Below are 22,283 nucleotides of genomic sequence, written 5' to 3'. Positions count from 1 at the left end.
GCCCAGTCCACTGATGGTGCACTCAGATGTCACGTCATCATCAAACTGCTACAGGAGGTTCTAGGCACTGATTTTTTTTGCAGATCAACAGTTTGTGGACTGGCAGTGGTCTGAGGACCACACTTTGAGTGACCTTGTGTACAGCATACTATGAACAGATTAGTGAAGTAAATGAGTGCTTGCACTGGCTGCTTCATTGGCAGAATTAAAGCCACAGCTATCATCTTATTTCTTAGTAGTTTTTGATGAGAAGATACTGATCTGTGTGGTCCCTCTTTTTACCTTTCCCTTTTTTGGGTGGACCAGTGGGAATAACTTGTATCTGAACCTACCAGGACAGGTATTCAGGTTACAAAAATGAAATAAAGTTGTCTGTGTATTTGAGCACACGTTTTTCACTCTTATGTGATGCTATGCCAAAAAATAAAAAATCAGTGTGCCAGCACATAATGTAGGGGGGTCACGGGGAAGGCAGTATAGCACAGAGAAGACATGTAGTGACTGTATAGCATTTTACTTTGCTGATGGACAGGGACTGCCATGGGGTGTGTGGGGGGACTTGATAATATGGTGAATTAGTAACCACACTGTTGCTCATGTGAAACGTTCATAAGATTGTATATCAATGATACCTTAATAAAAAAAAAATAATCGATGTGCCAGACAAATAGTGAAAGCAAAGTCTGGGAGTCAACACACTGAAGAGAGATGCCCAGTCTTAATAAAAATAATTAAATAAAATAAATGAAATAAAAAATCAAAAAATAAATTGATCTGCCAAATAGTGAAAGCGAACTCTGGGAGTCAACACACTGAAGAGAGATGCCCAGTTGTCCGTTTACCTGAGAGCTGTGGAAGGCTCAGCTACCATGTACTTGTCATCCACCCCAAATTACCTTGTTGCCACCTACTAGGAAAGAATTTATCATTTATTGACATTCTGAAATCTTGTCCCTGGGCACTTAGTCTCTAGGTTCAGAACTGGTTATTCCATTGATAAACTGAAGTCTGCAGTTGAAATTTCTTTCTCTTGAGTCAATAAAAAAATTTCCCCAAATATACCATTGATGATTTCTGAGCATTATTAACCCATCAATGGATGCCACAGACCTTTTGCTTTGTAGAGAAGCAAGTCCTTGTGATATTTTATCGTGAGCCTGTCCCACTGAGACAGTGCAGAAGATTCTGAGACCCAGCTGCCTACTCCTGGAAGCTTCCTTCTTCTGCATCGTTAGTGAGCCTTGAATTGAAACTTCATGAGAATTAGCAGGGAAGCCAGGACTGCCTGTGATGAAAGGCCAAGAAGAGAAAGCTCTTCTTGGAAGGTTCTCAAGGTACGATCTGAATACCATCCAGATACCATCCAGACCAGACCAGCTAGCGTGTGTAACAATGCAGATACCAAAGCTATGGAATCAGAATCTCTAGAGGTAGGATTGTAGTGTCTAAAATTTCAACAACCTCCCCATGGAGTCTAAAGCATATAAAAGTTTAATAACCATTGGTTTTAGGGGTGACACTCATTTTAGCTTACTCATTAGGTTCTGCCTTCATATCTCCAGGTGTTTCTCCAGAATCCATTATCTCAAGTGTGCTAAAATGGGTTTGTGTCAAAATAGCACTAGCAGCGATGAAAAGGCTATCTTCCCAAATGTCCCCCTGGAGGCTGTCACTGCTGCCAGGCCCCTAGCTGTGCCTTTCCCCCACTGTTGGCTTCCTCAGTTGTAATGGTGCAGCCCCTGTGCGGGCTGTGCTTTTTCCCAGAATACCTGTCTTAGGAGCCTGATGCTAGCAGGTTGTTGTCGGTATGTGAAAGCTCAGCTCTGGAGGTATGACAGACTGGCGTGGGGTCCCAGCTCTGTTGCTTACCATCTGTGACCTTATGCCAGGTAAGTTTTCAGGCTCAGGTTCCTCCTTCATAAAATGGAGAGACTAATAGTTCATACCTTATGGGATTGTGTCAGGACTAATGAAGTAATTATCCATGTGTCTGACATGTCACAGCCACTCCTGTAAATTTTAGCCATCTTGATATTAACACTAAATATGGAACCATAGCATTTCCCATTATCATTACCAAGGTCCCTGGATACAGGGCCATAAACTTGGGCTTCAGTCTTGGTTCAGGTGGGGACCCCTCGGCCCAGGCCTGGGGCATTCTTGCCTCTTGGACATTGCTTCACCTGGCCAGGACACTGTTCCTGGACATACAAACCCAGCTGTTATCGAGCTGCTTGCTCAACATCTTTGTCCTGATCTCCCAATGAGCCCCCACACTCACATGCCAAAGGTAGGCTTGCCATCTTCCCCTCCCAAGCTGCTCTCTTGCAGGTTCCCTTTCTCACTAAAGGGTGCCGTGTTCTCTTCAGTTGCACAAAACAAAAAACCTGAAAGACATCCTTCATCCTGACCCCTTCTCATGCTATTTAACTTCATATTGAATCTGTCACCAAGACCAATACATTTTACTTGATAAATTTCTCTCCAGCTCATCCATTTCTCTCACATCCACTGCCACAACCCTAATTCAGTCTACGAGATTTTTTTTTATATAACCTGGGCTACCTCAATAATCCCCTAGTATTTTTTCTGATCCCATACTTACCCTCTCCAATATATTCTGTCCATGTTAAATAGAATAATTAAAACACAAATCTGGTTATAGTACCATCCACCCCTCTCTAGTTATTTATTCTAGTATATTCTATTTGACATTATTGACATTATATTGCCAATCTTTGGTTTAATGTCTGACTCCCCTCTGGAATGTAAGCTCCATGAAGGCAGAAGCCTTGGGTTGTTCACTGTAGAACAAAACATGCCTGACTCATGGTAGGCATTCGCTGAGTGTTTATTTGTTCATTAAATGACCTCATTCCCTTCTAATGCCTTCCCATTGCTCTCAGGATAAGGAGCAAATCCATAGCATGGTCCATTGGGCCCTGTATCCTCTGACCCTTATAATCTCCCTGGCCTCCTGCCACCCTGAGCCTTGGGGAGAAGCAGTTTTACCTTTCCTGAACAGGTCAGGCTACCCCCTGCGCCAGGACCTTTGCACATGCTGCTTATTTTGCCTGGAGCCTCCTTCTTTTCTCATTTAGCTAATAGCTACACCCCAATCACATCTTCTTTCTGTCCGGCTGCCTACACAATCCTCCCCAGACTGGGCTGGGCTTCCTTGTCATGTGCTCTGAGACCTATGGTTCTCTTCATAGCATCCATCTCAGTGTGTGAGCTCACACCTGTTTGAGGGACTCTTGCATCACTATCGCTCTGTTCCAGGGGACCAGATACCTACGAACTATGGCCACAGACCAGATCTAGGCCCCTACCTGTTTTGTACCACCTGAAAATATAGCCACACTCACTCATTTATGTCTGTATAGAGAACAATGGTATATAGTAAGTTCTACGGGGCTGATTTTCTGGATTAGACAAGAGTAGTATATTTTACCAATTAGGAGTTAGTTGGCTACAAATAACACAATATCCTTCAAGTTGGGTGCCATCAATAAAGAAATATGTTATCTCACAAAAATGTTCAGAGGTGAGGCAGTTCTAGGGGTGGGGCATTCATTCATTAAACAGATATGTCTACTGTGAGCTAGGCCTTGTCTGATGTGCTAGTAATGTAGCAATGAATAGAACTGATAAACACCCCTACCCTCTCAGAGGTTACCTTCTGGTGGGGTAAGACAGGATCATGGCAAGGCTTTATCAGCCTTTGGAAGACTTTGAATTTTACTCTGAGAGGAACTGGGAGTCATTCAAGGGTTCTGAGCAGATGAGTGGCATAAACTAACTTAGATTTTAAAAGGATCCTACTGGCTGTTGTTTTGAGGATAGTTTTTATTTATTTATTTATTTATTTATTCATTCATTCATTTATTTTATTATTATTTTAAATTGATTAATTTTGTTGTCATTAATCTACAATTACATGAAGAATATTATGTTTACTAGGGTTCCCCCTTCACCAAATCCCCCCTACAAACCCCATTACAGTACTGTCCATCAGCATAGTAAGATGCTGTAGAATCACTACTTGTCTTCTCTGTGTTGCACAGTCCTCCCCGTGCCCCCCCCCACATTATACATGCTAACCATAATGTCCCCTTTCTTTTTCCCCATCCTTATCCTTCCCTTCCCTCCCATTCTCCCCAGTCCCTTTCACTTTGGTAACTGTTAGTCCATTCTTAGGTTCTATGATTCTGCTGCTGTTTTGTTCCTTCAGTCTTTCTTTGTTCCTATAGTCTTTGGGTTTGAGGTGAGTCTCTTATAAGCAGCATAGAGATGGGTCTTGCTTTTTTATCCATTCTGTTATTCTGTGTCTTTTGATTGGTGCATTCAGTCCATTTACATTTAGGGTGATTATTGAAAGATATGTACTTATTGCCATTGCAGGCTTTAGATTCATGGTTGCCAAAGGTTCAAGGTTAGCTTCTTTAGTATCTTACTGTCTAACTTAACTCACTTATTGAGCTATTTTAAACACTGTCTGGTCACTCTTTATTTTTCTCCCTTCTTATTCCTCCTCCTCCATTTTTTATATGTTGGTTGTTTTATTCTGTGCTCTTTTGTGCTTCCTTTAACTGCTTTTGTGGGTAGTTTATTTTATTTTTTGCCTTTAGTATTTGGTTGGTCTGCTTTCTTTGCTGTGATTTTATTTTCTCTGGTGACATCTATTTAGTCTTAGAAGTGCTCCCATCTAGAGCAGTCCCTCTAAAATACCCTGTAGAGGTGGTTTGTGGGAGGCAAATTCCCTCAACTTTTGCTTGTCTGGGAATTGTTTAATCCCTCCTTCATATTTAAATGATAGTCGTGCTGGATATAGTATTCTTGGTTCAAGGCCCTTCTGTTTCATTGCATTAAATATATCATGCCATTCTCTTCTGGCCTGCAAGGTTTCTATTGAGAAGTCTGATGATAGCCTGATGGGTTTTCCTTTGTAGGTGACCTTTTTTCTCTCTCTAGCTGCCTTTAAAACTCTGTCCTTGTTCTTGATCTTTGCCATTTTAATTATTATGTGTCTTGGTGTTGTCCTCCTTGGATCCTTTCTGTTGGGAGTCCTGTACACTTCCGTGGTCTGATCGATTATTTCCTCCCCCAGTTTGGGGAAGTTTTCAGGATTATTTCTTCAAATACTCTTTCTATTCCTTTTTCTCTCTCTTCTTCTTCTGGTACCCCTATAATGTGGATATTGTTCCTTTTGGATTGGTCACACAGTTCTCTTAATATTGTTTCATTCCCGGAGATCCTTTTATCTCTCTCTGCATCAGCTTCTATGTGTTCCTGTTCTCTGGTTTCTATTCCATCAATGGCCTCTTGCATCTTATCCATTCTGTTTATAAATCCTTCCAGAGATTGTTTCATTTCTGTAATCTCCCTCTGGACGTCTGTAATCTCCCTCTGGACTTCATCCCTTAGCTCTTGCATATTTCTCTGCATCTCCATCATCATGGCTATGAGCTTTATTTTTAATTCTTTTTCAGGAAGACTGGTTAGGTATATCTTCTTCTCAGGGTTTTCCTCTGTGATCTTGGTCTGTATCAATTTCTTTTGCCTTTTCATGGCGATAGATGTATTTGTGGGGAGCTGGCGCATGTGTTGGGTAAGAGAGAGTCCCTTCTTGCCAGTTTATGGCCTTCCTCTCCTGGGAGAACAACGGCCTCTAGTGGCTTGTGCTGGGCAGCTGCATGCAGACAGGGCTTCTGATCCTGCCCAGCCGCTATGGAGTTTATTTAGCTCTGCAGTTGCTGTGGGCATGGCCGGCCTCAGGCTGTTACTCCAATATGGTGGAGCTGCGTTGGAGGGGGAACAGGCAGGAGGCTGTTTATCATGGTGAGGGGCCTCCGAGCTGCGCTGCGGGGGTTCGGACACCCAGAATTCCCCCAGATTTGCGGCTTCTGGGCTAAGTGTTCCAGGGCGCTTCTGTTCATCTGTGGGGTCCCTGTCCCTTTAAGACATTCAAAAAGCACTCGCTTTTCTTTGTCCCAGGTGTGCCAGCTGCGGGGACCTGCTCACAGGTCTTATTGTCCTGTTTCCCTAGTATCCAGGACCCCATGCACTGTGTCTGCGATCCGGTGCGGATGGCTAGGGCTGGGTGTTCAGCAGTCCTGGGCTCCCTCTCCCTCCCCGCTCTGACTCCTCTCCTCCCGCCGGGAGCTGGGGTGAGGGGCGCTTGGGTCCCGCTGGGCCACTGCTTGTATCTTACCCCCTTCACGAGGTGCTGGGTTCTCGTGGGTGTGGATGTAGTCTGGCTATTGTCCTGTGTCTTCTGGTCTCTCTTTTAGGATTAGTTGTATTTGTTGTATTTACAAAAACATCCTTGGTTTTGTGAGGAGATTTCCGCTGCTCTACTCACGCTGCCATCTTGGTTCTCCCATTGAGGATAGTTTTTAGGGGGAAAATGTGCAAAGGTAGAAGTAGGGGGATCAGCTCAGAGATGATGGTAGTGTTTTGAGGGTTGTGAAATGGGCCTGGAATGGAGCAATTCTCATTAAAATGACACTACCAACAGCAGCAGGATAAACAAAGGAAAGAAAAAAACAGACTCAAATTCTGAAAATTCTGAAGAATATTTGTATCAGTTGTCAAAATTTACTACCTCTCAGTTCCACATCCAGCCTTCCTTACTTGTTCTGAGTTAACGGACCTGGACCTTTTGAGCACTTCTCCTTTGCAGCAAGAACAGTGATGTTGAGCTTTGTCAGTAGAAGGCACTGAAGGGCACTGTGGGAAGGAAGGGAACTTGCTGGTTCCAGTGTGTCCAGCTCATCAGTCTTCCACGCTGACACTGGCTGATCAAACAACCCTTTTCCAAGTTTACCTGAGGTGGGTCATAGGCAGCATGGTGAATGATAAATCAGTCATCAAACTATATCACATGTAACAACACAGTGGTCCTTGCATTTGGCTTCAGCGTGACGGTGACTGGCCCACATAGTGATCCACTGGCCCACATCAGACAGTCTCTACCTGACTCAGCCTTTTCCTGTTGCTCGGGATGAACTCCATCTGCATTTTCCCTGCCTTTCTCTCAAGATCAACAGAGGACACATGAGCAGAGCAGAGAAAAAGCTCTGATTGCTCCACGCTTGGGAGTGAAAGGACCTCGCTCTTGACACTTTGCCCTCAGTGCAGGTAACCCATGGATCAGGTATGGGACCCACATGTCCCCCTTTGGTCCAGGTCTCTTGACTCTCCCCCAACCCCACTCCTGGTCATGCTGGGGAGGTCCCCTGCTCTGTGCCTCAGAAGGTCGACAACATCCCATTACATGTCTTGGTGTTCCAGGTCTGAGGGCTAGGCTCTGTTTTGTTACCTTTTCTGCTGATCAGATGGAATTCCTGAAACGGACCATGTCTCTGATAGCATCACTATGTCTATAACATACTTTCAAAGCCACGCTCCTGCCCTGTCCTGATTGGGTGCCTTTAGTGCTCTGTATACAAATGTGACTGGCCCGGCCTCTTTTGGGTCTGGTCTCTGATATGGGTTCTACCTGGGATTCAGTACTTCTGTCCCCTTTTGCTCCTATTAGCTTCTTGCTAACTCTCTGCCTCCAGTTCAATCCCTCCTTTGCTCCCAAGGCTGAGTTTCCAATGCACTCTCTCAATGCTGAAAGCTAACCCTTAATCTAATCAGCTGTTAATATAGAGCCTAATGGGAAACCATCTGGGGTTTATCCAGTATATCAATAGGAATATATCATATATATCATATAGCAAGATATTAAGTTTTGTTACACTATAAATGATATGATTGTGGGTTTTTAAAATTCTCTTCATTTTTTTGTGTTAAATTTTCTACCATGAGTATTGCTTTTGTAATAACAAAAGTAAGAGTTATTTTTAATTAAAAAATGTAGCAATTCATAATATTCAACAGTTGAAAACAGTGGCATGTATTCCCAGTTCACAGTATGAAAATTCCCATGGCACAGAAATAATTCAGAGGTAACAACACTTACCTGTGATTTGGGATGGGAAAACTTTTCAGACTCTCTGAAGGAGGTAAATCTTATTTTTATCCTTTTGCCTTGTTTTATTTTCACTGCATGCATGGCCCCAGGGAAAAGCTATCTTGGACATTTTATCTTCATGAACACATACTGTTTAGAAAAGATAGGCTTAGTTGTTAGAGGTACCTCAGGGGCTCAGTGTTACAGATAATTTGAATTATGTCCTCCATTTTGGAAGACAGGCCTATAATAAGGACATGCCTACTGTTGTCTTGGGAGCTCATTTGTGAGACTTTCCTATCATGCCTGCAATTTGGACAGGGTTCACGAGTGAAGGTATACAATGAAACATAACTAGACCCAAAATAAACCAGGCAATAGGACAAGTTTTAAATTTTAATGCATATTAGAAATGTTACTATGTCCTGGGGCTGCATTTCAAAGAGAGGTTGAGTGATAAAGGTAGGTATTTGAGTATCTGTTATGCTAGGTGACATTGTTACAGTGCAATAAGGGTTGACAAGTGCTGTGTTGGATAGCCGCAACTTAGGGACTCACTCACCGTTAATTTATTTTTGAATCCATAGAGTGCAGGGGCAAGAGAGTGGGTTCTGAAGCCGAAGTGTGTGAGTTTGACAGCGTCACTCACCAGCTGAATGGCTTTGGGTATACTGCTTACTTTACAGATGCCTCAATGTCTTCATCTGTAGAATAGGGATAATAGAATCTCACAGAGTTGTGAGGGTTAAATAAAGTAACAGGTGTGAAGCATCTCGATTACTCCTTGGAGCTGCTATTGTCCCAAAAGTCTACTATGGGACAATTTCTTGGAATGCCTTTGCTTTCCCTATGAAAGGGACAGTTGCAAGTGACACTCTTCACCCTTTTTATTCTTGCCTGGACATGGATGTGATGTCTGCAAATACAGCAGACATTTATCAGCCATGAGGTAACAAGTAGGAAACCAGGAGAATCTCACAAGTAACACTCTCACATCCTTAAGCCTGGTGTGCATTAAATTGAGAATGTTCTCTTCAGGTGTTGACTTACTGAATTCATTTTTGTTGGACAATCATTGAGCATTTATTAAGTCCTGGGCATACGAGGCACTATGGATGCAAAGATGGATAAAACAGCAATTTTGCTTTTGAGGGGCTTACATTCTGGTGGTCGTTTCAATACAAGGTGATAATTGCTAAAAAGAAAAATGTTAGTAAAGCAGCAGGCCAGGCAGGGAGATGAAGAAATTCTACCTGGATGGAAAAGATATTTCAGTTCTGCAGTTCTAGCCAAATACATGTTTTTACCTTGTTAACTTGATCCCCCCAAGGAAGTTCCCTCTGTGTATGTGTGAATGGAACATTTTAAATAGTGTTATCCCCACTTTGATGAAATTTCATGACAGCATACTTTATGGAGGTAATTCCATCAGCCAATTCAATACCTTAATTTTATTATCTTCAGGACAGTTAAAATCCGTTTAAAAAATTTTCATTATTATTTTACCAAAATTGCATTCCTATGGAGCAATTCTTTTTCATGGAAAATCCACAAGGACAGTTTACCAGTTTGTATTTTATTTTGTGGTCATTATGTCAACCAAGTCTAATTTTCCCAGATGAAATATTACAGATCCAAATTTAGCCAAGAAAGGTTGATTTGTCTGTCAGATTTAATCTCTAAAATGTTTACCACATTTTAATTGTGGCTAGGTTTGCATGTTTTCTATTATTTTTCACAGGACAATTTTTAGCTTTCAATAACACGTAATTCTTCAGTCAGGTTTAAAAAAATCTGTTAGAAGTTTTCTTTTAACATGTTTCCTTTGTCAGTTATTTGGAGCTGATTATTTCTACCAGCAATGTTTATTATAAATATGTTAAAAATTTATTTTAAAAAAGGGTTTATATATAATTTTCTAAGCTAACTCATGAGAAAATTTGAGCAATATTTTGCAGCTTTTCTAGACTGAACTCTTAGGAGGCTTGGTCTGTTGTTTTGAGAATCCAATTTTTTTATTTGTCTCAGGTTACTTTACATGCTGCATACCAACGGTCTAGCCTTGGTGGCAAGAAGAGCAAGAGTTGATACCAGTCTGGTGTGGGTCAAAGAACATGGGTGAGGGTGGAGACAGAGCTGTCCATGGTTCGGAGCAATGGAGTAATAGTTGGAGGAGAGATGTGGAATTCAGGGAGGGTTTTTGTTTTATTTTGCTTTTTAATAAGGACATATTACATCATGAATATATACCAATGAGAATGATCCTATAGAAAAGGGAAAATTAAAGAGGTAGGACAGAGAGGGAATAATTATAATAGCAGATAACTTGAGAAGGTAAGAGGTGATGGGATTAATGCCAGGTGGAGGGTTTGGACTTAGGATCAGGGACAGTTCATCTCTCAATGAAGCTACGTTGGTGAAGTTACTGATAGGAAACTGAGGTAGCTTTCTACTGATTGCTTTTAGTTTCTTAGAGGAGTAAAGAGCAAGACAGTGAGCTGTTGGTTTCCAACAGTGGTGGTTTCCAAAGGTAAGGCAGAAAGTCAATTTGGATAATGTGAAGACTGGGGGTGGAAATAAATTGACCACTGGATTTGGAAAAGTTGAAGTCATCAGTGACCTTGACTTCTCAGAGCCATTTTTCAGGTGCAAGGCAGGGGGAAGAACCTGCTCACTAGAAACAGGAGCTCTGTGCTTCTTTCGCCATCCCGCTGAGGCCAGGATTCACACGGGAGGAGGGGTGGGTGGTGGCTGTGACAGTGGTGGTTGAGGATATTACTAGTAAGAGAAGTTGAGAGACAAAAGTTCTCTTTCTGCTCTGGTTCTTAAGCTCCATGTGAGCCTGGTACTTTGTCTACCTGCAGGTAAGAAGCAGCCTGACTCCAGAAGGGCGAAGAATGCTGAAACAGAGGGAGCCTAAGGCAGGCAACTGCAAGAGAGAGGTAGGGGCACAGCACATGAACTGCTGGATACAGCTCTGCTATCCATCTGTCCTCTCTGGGTTTTTTCAAGCTGTGAAAATGAACAAAGACCACCCAAATGAAGACAAAGCAAGCCTATTTATTCAGAGCTTGCTATGGCAAAGGAGTCAGCCACTCTCATTTGTGTTGGACAGAGACTCAAAGGCAGGTAGAGGAGTGGGAAGGCTTTATACTGGAAAAATGGAAAGGTGTCAGGTATACCCTAATTGGAGGTTGTTGACATGGGGAAACTGGAGTCAGGCTAACTAGAAGTGGGGCGTCCTTTGTAATTGGTCAGGGGAACATATTTGGTTTTCTCTGGTTGGTTCTAAGTTGGAAGCAGGGTAAAAAAAATTAGGGGAGTTGGAAGTTATTGATCAAGTCCTGAATGTTTTGGGTTGATTGCTGCAGAAGTTGTGGTTTCACTTCCTTCTTTGGTTGCCACTGAGGTTGTGGTCAGAGTTCTCTTTTTATATATGGTCTGGCCATTGTTCATTGATACTCAGTTTCTCAAAGCCTATGTATTCTCTTTTTGCTTAAGCTGGTTTGTATCTATTTTACAACTTAAAGAGTCCTGACTATCATGGAGAAAAAGTTTGGGGCAATGTGGAAATGAGCTTGTAGATTAGAGGGCTGGGTGGACAAGCAAAAGAGACCCCAGAGATGGTAATCACCACTTTTGAATATGTACTCTCTATCAGGACCCCTACACATATCTTCTCATTTAATCATCAACTACTCTGTGATATAGAGCTTTCTGTGTTCAGATGGGGAAATGGGCTCACAGTAGGCAAGAAAGTTGACTCAAGTTACACAATAGCAGAGCCAAGAATTCAAACTTGAGTCCTCTTTTCTGAAGTCCAGTGTTTCTGCTGTCAGCTAATGCTACTTTGGAACAAATGGTAAATGGATTCTCCTCTTTGCGGGTCACCTCCCGAGACCATGAGACTAAGAAAGACACCTACTGATTGCATGCTTACTGAATCTCATTTACAAGATTCCCATGAACATGTGTTAACACATCCCTTCTGGCTGATGCATTGGGTGGTTGTCTATTTTGTGACCATGATTTTATAAAGAGCAGTTGTGATACAGAAAAAAACTATTTTGAAGCCTTGACCAGAGTTTTTTCACATCTCTACTATATTATTTTGAAATGCATACAGTGCTCAAAAGTGAGTTATTGATGTTAACAATGATTTGATGGACAGTTCATCCATGCAAATTGATATATAGAGCTCAACATCTTCGGGTTCAAATGACATCATGTCTTATTGTGGGTAGGTAAGCATTAAAATGTGTGAACAAACAATTAGAAAAAATTATCAGTGTATTATTGAAGAACCAGTTAGTGGGAAAGTTATTTCCAAATGTGAAGAAGAAAGTCTGCCCCTTGGGAGTGCTGTGGGGCAGGGAGAGAATAGTCTTTCTGAGGGTGGAAGAATTCTTCATTAGAACCAATTAGAAATTGGCCTTATTTGAGGGCTCCTCTCTTCACTAAGCCCAGACTGCATTGCTTTAGCCAAGAAAGAATCTGTGTGTGTGTGTGTGTGTGTGTGTGTGTGTGTGTATGTATTTCTCCATGGGTGACTAAGCAAGTTCACTGCTTTCTGGATCTGGATGGAATAATTCAAAACAAATCCATCTTCCATCTTTCATAAGATCCTTGTTCAGAATCCTCAATTTCTCTTGTCTGCCTACCCCCTTTTAAAATTATTCTCTCTTACAAACTTGTGGTGAAGCTAACGTGCTTATTATGTGCAGGTGATAAAATCATCAGTATTCCTAATGAGGCACTCAGAGTCTCCAAGACAAGAGAATTTTTCTTTTAGCATTGATATGATTTGATAGACTTGATGTAGTTTTGCACATCAGTACTTTCCAGGAGTGGGAGGAAAGATGTACCTGGAGGGATTACAATGAGTGACAGGGCTGGTCAGGATCCTCAGACCTTGTGGATCTGTTGTGGTCTACCATGTGTGAAGCTTGTTAACACTTCTTTGATTTAGTAAAGCCAGAGAACAAAAAACTGAATAAAATAATGGCTGTGTTCCCAGAGCAATCCCCACAGATGGCTGAGTAGGTCTAGTAAATAAAACAAAACAAAACAAAAATCAAGAGTCTCATTTGGCCTGTCTGTTGATGGTGGCCTCTAAAATTTCATGTTTCCTTCTTAATGCCCTGGAAATGGGGTGAATAACCAGCCAACTTTCCTGCAGTGGTTAGTATTGGTTTCAGTAGCTGTCAGTGCAGCTATTCTGTGACACTGGGTAACTGAGGCCAGGCCCAGCAACCCTCTCTCCACTCTGTCTACTCAGAGTCATGTGGCTGCTTCCAGGTGATTCTCCCTGGCGTCCCTACAGGTAGAAGTGACTTCAATATTATGACACCTAAGCTTTAAAATACAAACATCCTTTGATGTAAAGGGTGAATATTGATATTTTTCTTGACTGAACAGCTTACTGGCTTGCTTTAAAATTATGAAATTTTTTCATACATATAAGCTATTATTGATACTCTAAAGAATAACATAGTAACACCCATGTACTTGCCATTCAGCTTAAAAACTAGAACATTAACGATAAATTTTAACCTCTCCCATATAAATCTCTCTCCCTATTCTCATCCCCTTTCTACCTTGCACACCCTCCATTCCCTATGAAAATGCTGTCTGGAATTGTGTGTTTCTCTTCCATTGATTTAAAAATATTTTTCCATGTATGAATTATTTGTACACAATATATTACTTAGTTTTGTATTTAAAAAGTTTCACATAACAATACCTGTTCTTTATAATTTGCTTTCCCACCCCTCAATGTAATGTTTGGCAGTTGGTATTTGTTTGATAATAATACTGGGCTGTGTACATCAAGGACTGTGTGAATCCAGTGGAGGGGCCGAAACAGACACAAAATGGAAGTTCTGGGAAATAGAATTTATGAGAAAAGAATTTCAGTATTGGGCTAATTTATATGCAAACTAAGAGGTGGCTGGGATATTATAAAGACAATGCTTTGTAAAGGACTTTTAACAAAGACTAAATTCAAACGTACCTGGATTCAATTCCTACTCTCACCACTGCAGGGGAATTCCTAAAAAATATGTTACTATTTCACCTTTGGAAAAAGGAGGAAGAGAGTCATTCTGAAAAAGTTTAGGTTAAAATATTGAGTAGGTTTTGGATTTGAATGTTTTGTTTTGAATAAAATATGATTGACCTCCCAGACACCGGTCCTGGAAAAGTTCAGGCTGAAAGTATTCTGTTTTGGGGTGCTGGCAGCATAAGGGGTGGTGAGGTGATGAGGCATTTAATACATTTCCTTTCCTTCTCTCCTTGGCTTCTTTTTAGATGTAGTAATAAGCGCTCCATTCAGTTGCTCTTGGTGGATGAGTGAGGGAAAATTAGAATGTGCCCTAATTCTTGTTTCTTTGGCTAGTTCATTGAAATAGTTTAGAACAACCACATACTTGCTCTGTACTCTTGCCCTTTATGAAACTTAGTTTCCATGTCTGTAACAGAGATCTTACATGGACTGTGATAAAGACAAATGAGATGATGCTTGCAAAAATGCTAGGTGCAATGTCTTGCTCATAGTTGTGCTATTGTTATTATTGTGATAGCTATTTTAAAGGCTCAGCTCTGAAGTCACTGAACAATGGAAGTGTTTCCTCCATTCCTCTTCTCAAATATTTATTTATTTATTTTTATGACTACTTAGTGTTTTTTTTTAGCATTTACTGCTTATGTCAATTATAGCTTTTATCATTATAGTACAAAGCTTGCATACTTCTCTTTCTCACTGGCCTGTCAGTTCCTGCATCCAGCACTAGGCCCGGAATATAGAGCTATTCAATACATTTTGCTGCTTGATTGGATAAAAATTAATACCCCTTAAAGTAGGAATATTATATTTACTAAATAAGAATTCATCCAAATGACTCTCTAATTTTCACATAATTTAGTAACAACATTAACGTAGTGTCTGAGCTGTTAACTCTCGTAAAATGCTTAAGCCAGAGAGCATCATGGGAACAGTGGCCTTGCATCACCATGAATAAAAAGCCAAAATAAGACATGGACACACTTGTGTTAGAAAGATAGACATGAGCAGCTGGGGAAGGGGAAGATAAGGTTCAAGGGAAAAACTGCCCCAACTGCCCGGGTAGGAGGTCCCACTTGAAGACAACACAGGCTTTGCAGGAGATAATTTCTTGCCTATCAGGACCAGGCCAAACAGGTCCCAACCAGGTCCCACTGCAGGCACAACTGAACAAAACTAAGAATTGCTGAAGCTGCACCTCCTCATAATCTCATTAAAATAAAATTACAGTTTTGCTCTACACTGCCTCCCTGCCCACCCCAAAGGCCTTTCTGTGTGCATTCTGGGAAAAGACAAAGACAAGTGCACCAATAGGAATAGGTGTACAACTAGAGCTGTCAATCAAATGACCACCCTGTCAATCAAAGGAGGTGCCTCCCAGGTAGATGTTGATAAATAGACCCACCCCTGAAAGTTACATGCCCTTGTCTACCTCTGGCCTGCTCCTTCCTTGGAGTGTATTCAAATAAAACTTTCACTCTGCTTCACTACTGTGTCTCTGCCTTTCAATTTTTTGTTGTCGCAGGGACAAGAATCCAGGAGAACGAACTCATCCCTAACTCTTGGAAACATATATTGCCCTCAAGGACTGACTAAACCAGAGCAATGAACACAATAAATTCGAGTTCAAAACCCATCTTTCAAGTGTAAAACATCTTGTCTGAATTTTTTAAATGTTTGAAAGTTTTAAAATTTATATTATTTAATTGAAATCCTATTATAAATCTGGGGAAAATCATTCTCATCTGTGATGAACTGCATTCATCATCACCAATCCAAAAGCCCAAGCTGGAAGTGGGAAGAAAATCTGTTTATGTTCTTAACAAAAGAAGGCATTTTAAAAACCACTGTGGTCATTGTTTTCATCAGACTCTTCATTTTTTTAAAGAACAAATAAGTGAAGCTCAGGGTGGTTAACAAATTAATCTAAGAAAATTTTCAGGAGAGCCAATCACAGATTCAAGTTTTACATTACCTTTCTTAATTTCATTAAAAAGTTTCAGCCTGTTCTAATATACACAGACCCTCTGCAGTGCTAGGAGTAGTTTGGACGGTCTACACCTGGTGCCCTCAATGGGTAAGATGCTCTGGGCCATGAATGAGAGTTAAAATGTTCTTTACAATTAGCAACTGCCATTGAGTGAATTTTTTAAGGGGTGTAACTTAATGGTCTTTAAATAGGTTCACCGTCCACTTCAGTTTAGCTCTCTGCTCCTTCCTGAGAACTCTGTAGGAAGAGGAGAAGGAAGGTGAACCAGTCCCAGCTCGCTTAGGTCCTACTTGCATAGCTCGTCAGGGGCATGGAGTCTGGTGTGGACTTCAAAAGGATCAGTGAGATCTATGGAGAATTGAAGTAGTCTGTTTGTTTTTCCACAAAACATGCCAGGAACGAGACAACATCTGCTGAAGAATAGCATCAGTGAGTGGCGTCTGCCGTCCGAGGAGCTCAGAGCACCCACGCGCAGGCGCTCAATGTGCTGCAAGCACACCTACGTTTTATCTGTGGCTGGTTTAAGGGTTAAGAACAGGTGTTGGCAGGTTTAATCCTGCAACTCCAGGGCAATGGACAAGAACAGATTCTAGCTTCCCACTCTTCTCACTCAAAGCAACCGTGGCGGAGAGTGGGCACCGAAGAGTGACAGCACCATTGTTACCTTTGTGACATTGATTGGCCATTATTTTGAACTACAGAGATTATAGGGAGTGAGGAGGTACTTTTTGCTCTACAGAAGCTTCTAATTCAGTTTGGGAGCGTGGCTCACGTGAGAAACAAGAAGTAGGTAAAGCTATCATAGGCTAAGTAGCCACATAGAGAATATAGACAGGAAGTTCAGAGGATGGACTCTTGCCCAGGTGGAGCCAGTCAGGGAGCACTTCATGGAGAAAGACCTCAAGTTGGGCTTTGAGGGAAGAGGATCTGGGCCTGGGGAGAGGCGTGGCAGGGGATTTCCAGGCTGAAAGATGTGAGGGGGGCAAAGCATCTCATGGAGTGGTTGGGGTTGCCCCCCTGGGGCATGATGGCATGGAAGTGCCACCTTAGGTGAGTTTAAAAAATCCCTTTAGAGTCTCTGATCAGGGAACATCCTATTTTTTCTTGAAATTCCTTGAAGAGTAGTTTCCTTTGTTTTGAGATAAATGTCTGACCTTGTCCAACAATCTCTTCCTTGATTGTTGTATCACCAAGCCGATATTCTGCTCACTTGCCGCAGTTCTTACTGGACAGAATTCTGCCTAGAGTAGCAGCTTCTGCCGGCTTCCTCCTACCAAGTGTCATACGGTCCATGCCTACAAGAAGTGGCCCAAGCAAACAGGGACAGTACAGTTTCATGGAAACCAAAAGAAGGATTTTAAAAAGGAGAGAACAGTTTTTACAGATGTGGTAAAGTCAAGGAGAATGAGGTCCTATGAATGATTTTCTGAGGTTCGATAAAGTGGAAGTATATATTTGTTTCTTCTTGGATTAAGGGGACACAGATAATGTGAGTCAGCCATTGCCAGCACTTCTGCATAAGCTTGAATAAACTTTCCTGATTTCTATATATGTTGCTTAAAAAAATGCTACCATTATCCACATTTAAAAAATTAAACTGCAGTATGGAGGTTCCTTAAAAACTTAAAATAGAAATACCATGTGACCCAGTAATTCCACTTCTAGGAATTTACCCAGAGAAAAGAAAATCCATGATTTGAAAAGATATATGCACCTCTATGTTTATTGCCACATCATTTACAATTGCCAAGCTATGGAAGCAACCTGTGTCCATCAATAGATAAATGGATAAAGAAGATGTGGTACATATACACAATGGAATATCATTCAGCCATTAAAAAAAAGAAATCCTGCCATTTGCAACAACATGGATGGAACTAGAGGGTATTATGCTAAGTGAAATAAGCCAGCCAGAGAAAAACAAATACCATATAATTTCACTTATTTTGTGGAATATAAAAAAACAAAATGAACAAAACAGTAGACTCACAGACACTGAGAAATGACTGGTGGTTACCATGGGGAAGGGTTTGGGTTGGGTGGGTGGTGAGGATGAGGTGGATAAAGGGGCACAAAAATTCTCAATCATAATTTAAGTTGTTCACAGGAGTAATTGTACAGCATGGAGAATATAGTCAATGATTCTGTAACATGTTGACAAATAGTAACTGCTCTAGTGGGGAAAAGGATTTAATAATATGGGTAACTGTTAAACCACTGTGTTGTATACTTGAAATAAAAAAAGATTGTATAGCAACTATACGTCAATTAAAAAAATTTTCAACCAAAAAAGATTAAACTCTGTTTTAATTCATCCTCAAGATGCATATACCTCGTACATGTGTTCTGTAGGCTTTTGTTATGTTAAAGAGTTACTATAGCCTGTTATTAAAATTAAGCAGTTTATTTTGACATTAGGCAGAGGGGTATGATTGATGTTAACATTCTGAAAGACATTTATGGAAAATAATTTTTAAGTTGAAACATCATGCTACTGATGATACTTGCTAACCTCCCCGTAAAGCTTATACTTTTTCTGTAGGAAGTTGAAAGAGGACTGGCAATGGAAGAAAGTACCCATTTGATTTGGAAGTTTAGGAAAGTCCAGGAGTCAGTGGGAAGGAGTGGTGCTTTGAGTAGGAAAGTACAAGAGTGAAATGAACACATTTTTGGGGGAAATATTTAATTATAATAGAAAACTAATAAAGAAAAATTCTGATAAATCCTCCTGTACTCTCACTGCAATTATTTTGCTTTTTGAAAGATCCTGTCGTGCTCTGTCATGATTCTGTCTATGATCACACATTTGTTATAACATGGGGTACATAAAGTAAGGTATTTTCCTTTAAGCTGAATAGCACTTGACATACGTATATTTTTCTACTTAGTCTCTGTAATTAACTTCTAATGTTGCTCTGTAAATCACCAGAGGGGTTTCCTCTCTGTCGCTGCATCTGGCCAGGGGCTTTGTTTTTTTCTGCCAGTTGTCATCTCACAGCCTAAGGGCAAAGCCAGGTGGAAGTTTGAGTTTGGGATTTTGAAAATATTTATTTGTAGTTGACCTTGCCAGGGATATGCTGTCATTGGGCATCTCATGCCACCCTCCGGCTGGGGAAGAACGCAGAGGAGGAGAAATAAGACCATAGATTGGAAGAGAGGGCCTTGTAGGGAGAGGGGAGCTGTGAAGGCGGGGAGACAGCCTCCTTTCTCAGCCTCACCCTGCCTCTCTCTCTTCTTATAACTCACTCTGCACACCTTGAAGCTCTCTCTGCACCTGTCATTGCTTATCCTCTCTTTTCTGCTGGTTTCTTCTTCACCTCTCTCTCCATGGCCCTGCCTTTGAGCTTGGTGTTCAGAGATTCTCAGCCCCTACCTTTTAAACACATACCTTGTAATGCCACCTTTATTATCATGAAAGGAAATTTATAGGTGATAGAAGCTCAAAACACATAATTTAAAAAATCAATATAATGCTCTGTAACATAAAGGAGAAATGGAAGTCTGTAAAATGAAATGATGCACACATGGAGATACTCAGGCGTACTAGATATCTTACTGAAGGCACAGATGCTTGTATCCACTGATAACAAATGTGCTTGTTTTTAAAGGCAATAGACATCATTCAGCTGAATATTGATGGCTCTTAAAGTATTTGTGTGCAGTATGGGTTAGAGAAAACAACATTTTTCTATCAACGCATCTCTGACTCCTACCCATTAAATGCCAATCACACCCCCTCCCCAGTCATTGTGGGATCAAAACTGCCTTGTTAAAGTTTAAAACTCTTTAGCACTTCCATTGGCAAACACCCTTGCATTTTGTGAAAGGAAAGCTGAAGTCTGACCTTAGGAACCTGGACCCAAGTCCCATCTTTCTCCAGCTATTTCTGGGTGACAGGACCAGTGGGGTTTTCATGGCTGCTGGCAGTTCCTGATTGGATCCTGGGAATTGCTGCTCAAGTGGGAGCCAATCCTGCAGGGAGATCCTCCTCCCTGATTTCTGTGACACAGTGGCACAGTGTGCTTGGTCGGTGTGCACGTATCACCCCTCTTTAGGAAAGTGAGCCTCCTCTCCCCCTTATCCTTGAGGTTCTACACCAGAACTCTCAGGTACATAGTAGAGTATGGGATTCCAAACACAGGCCTTGCCCTATGAGCCACGTGGGTGGTCACGGTACCCAGTCTAGGCCAATCAGAGTGCTTCCCTGAATTTCTCACATTGAAGTTGATGGAGAAGAACCGTTCTGAGCATGATACTGGATGACATGAGCCCAGAAGCTTCTAGAAATTGTAGTTCTAGCTTGTGGAAAAGCTGATGTGTGGAAGCAGAAATAAGAGGGATTGGTATCTAATGGTGCTCTTGGAGGCTGAGCACCCTCTCTGTCCTATGCCCCACTTGTCTGAGCTAATTTGAATTGCATTTCTGAGCTGAGCAACCCAAAGAATTCTGGCTAACACAACTGCATTTTTTGGCAGTCCTGTCCTTACCCAGGGCTATAGTGTGGTGCAGTTCTTCTGTAACTGCACTGTCCGGTGTGAAAGGTACTAGTCATATGTAACTTAAAAAAATCACTATTTTGGGGAGCAGTTTAAGTTCACAGCAAAATTGAGCAGAAGGTGCAGATATTTCTCTGCCCACTGTCACCTCCCACAGCATGCATAACCTCCTTCACTATCAACATGCCCCACCAGAGTGGTACACTTATTACAACTGATTAACCTATGTTCATGCATCTTTATCACCCAGAATCATAGTTTACACTTTGGCTCACTCTTGGTGCTGGGCATTCTGTGGGTTTGGACAAATGAATAATGACATGTATCCACCAGTATAGCATCATATGGAGTCATTCCATTGGCCTAAAAATCCTCAGTACTCTGCCTATTCATCCCTCCTACCCCTGTAACTCCTGGCAACCACTGATCATTTACTGTCTCCATACACATCCAGCTTTTGAGTACTTGAAATGTGACTAGTTCAAATTGAGAAGAAAGTGTAAAATACATATTGAATTTCAAAGACTTAGTACTATGAAAAAAGTAAAACATTTCATTAATTTTTATATTGATTATTTGTTACAGAGATACTATTTTGGATCTATTGGGCTAAAGATATTGTTAAAATTAATTTCACTGGTTTCTTTTGCTCTTTTAAATTGGCTAGAAGAAAATAAACAATTCCATATGTGGCGCACATGTGTGGCTCACATTAAAGTTCTTTTGGACAGCTTTGTTTTAGAATACCAACCCCCAATCCTTACCATCTCCCATCAGCTTTCCTAGTAATTGAGTCAACAGGTCAATTTTGTAGGCTCATATATAGAACGGTTACTATACGCAGATCCCAATTGGTTAGTTTTGTTATGCTATTTGTGTGTGAGCTTTGGCATGACATGAGATGGATTTCAAAGAGCATGCACAGACTCAGCAGCACCTCTGTTTACTGGGATCAGCAGGGTCATGGCTTACCAGTCCCCACTAATGACATGCTGCTGGTTTCCAGCCACTGATAGTGATATTTTTCTGAGAAGAAAGAATACTATAATCTTGGCCCTTCATGCCACTGACATTTATTACTGCTTTTCAGAAAGGCAGTGACACATATGAAGGAATTCAAGTTGCAGGTGCAGTTTCCACCACATTTCAGAGAGATGTTGATGGAACAGGAGATTTTATGTGGCTGTCAGCACCTCCAGCTTCATCACTGAAGGTAATTGTGGGGTTCAGGAACATCAGAGATCCTTACATTATAGTTTGACAGCTCACACAAATTAGGTTCTTACTAGCCCATGGAGAGGTTTGGTAGTAATTGATTTATAGAGGTGAACTGGCATGGGCGTGTGCATGCACACACACACACGCACACACATACAAACATGGACATGTCCATGTATGTGTGTACATTTACTCTAAAATGTTTCTCTTTCCTGGAAAGTGATCATGGCCCTGTATGTGAGCATGTATGGTCCAGATTCTGATGAATTTGTTCAGAAAATATTTATTGGGGTTACCAGTCTTTACCAAGGGCCTCAGAGCTTGGTAGAGTGTTGTGATCAGCATATCCTTGGCTGTTTGGGGGGCTACTAAGGTTAATAGTCACTACCAGAGAGCTTACTGCAGGAGTCCACAGGACCACCAGCCTAGCAGAAAATAGGAAATTGCTGGAAGATTTTGCACAGGAGTCATAGGGCAGTGAGAAGAACATCAGATTATAGTTTGACAGCTCACATAATTAGGTTCTGATTAGCCTATGGAGAGGTTTGGTAGTAA

At 41.3% G+C, this 22,283-nt stretch overlaps 1 long non-coding RNA gene across 1 annotated transcript in view; it reads left to right on the top strand.

Moving 5' to 3' along the window:
• LOC140848831 (uncharacterized) overlaps positions 1–22,283 on the top strand; it is a 175,067-nt gene that overhangs the window by 50,935 nt on the left and 101,849 nt on the right. The window contains exon 2 of the long non-coding RNA XR_012130043.1: positions 10,828–10,905. This is a non-coding gene — a long non-coding RNA (uncharacterized lncRNA). The remainder of the gene's footprint in view (positions 1–10,827; positions 10,906–22,283) is intronic.

Source organism: Manis javanica, chromosome 1 (assembly GCF_040802235.1).
Source record: "Manis javanica isolate MJ-LG chromosome 1, MJ_LKY, whole genome shotgun sequence".
Taxonomy (NCBI): Eukaryota; Metazoa; Chordata; class Mammalia; order Pholidota; family Manidae; genus Manis; species Manis javanica.
The sequence above is the reverse complement of the archived record's forward strand: the minus strand, read 5'-3'. Positions and strand labels throughout refer to the sequence as shown.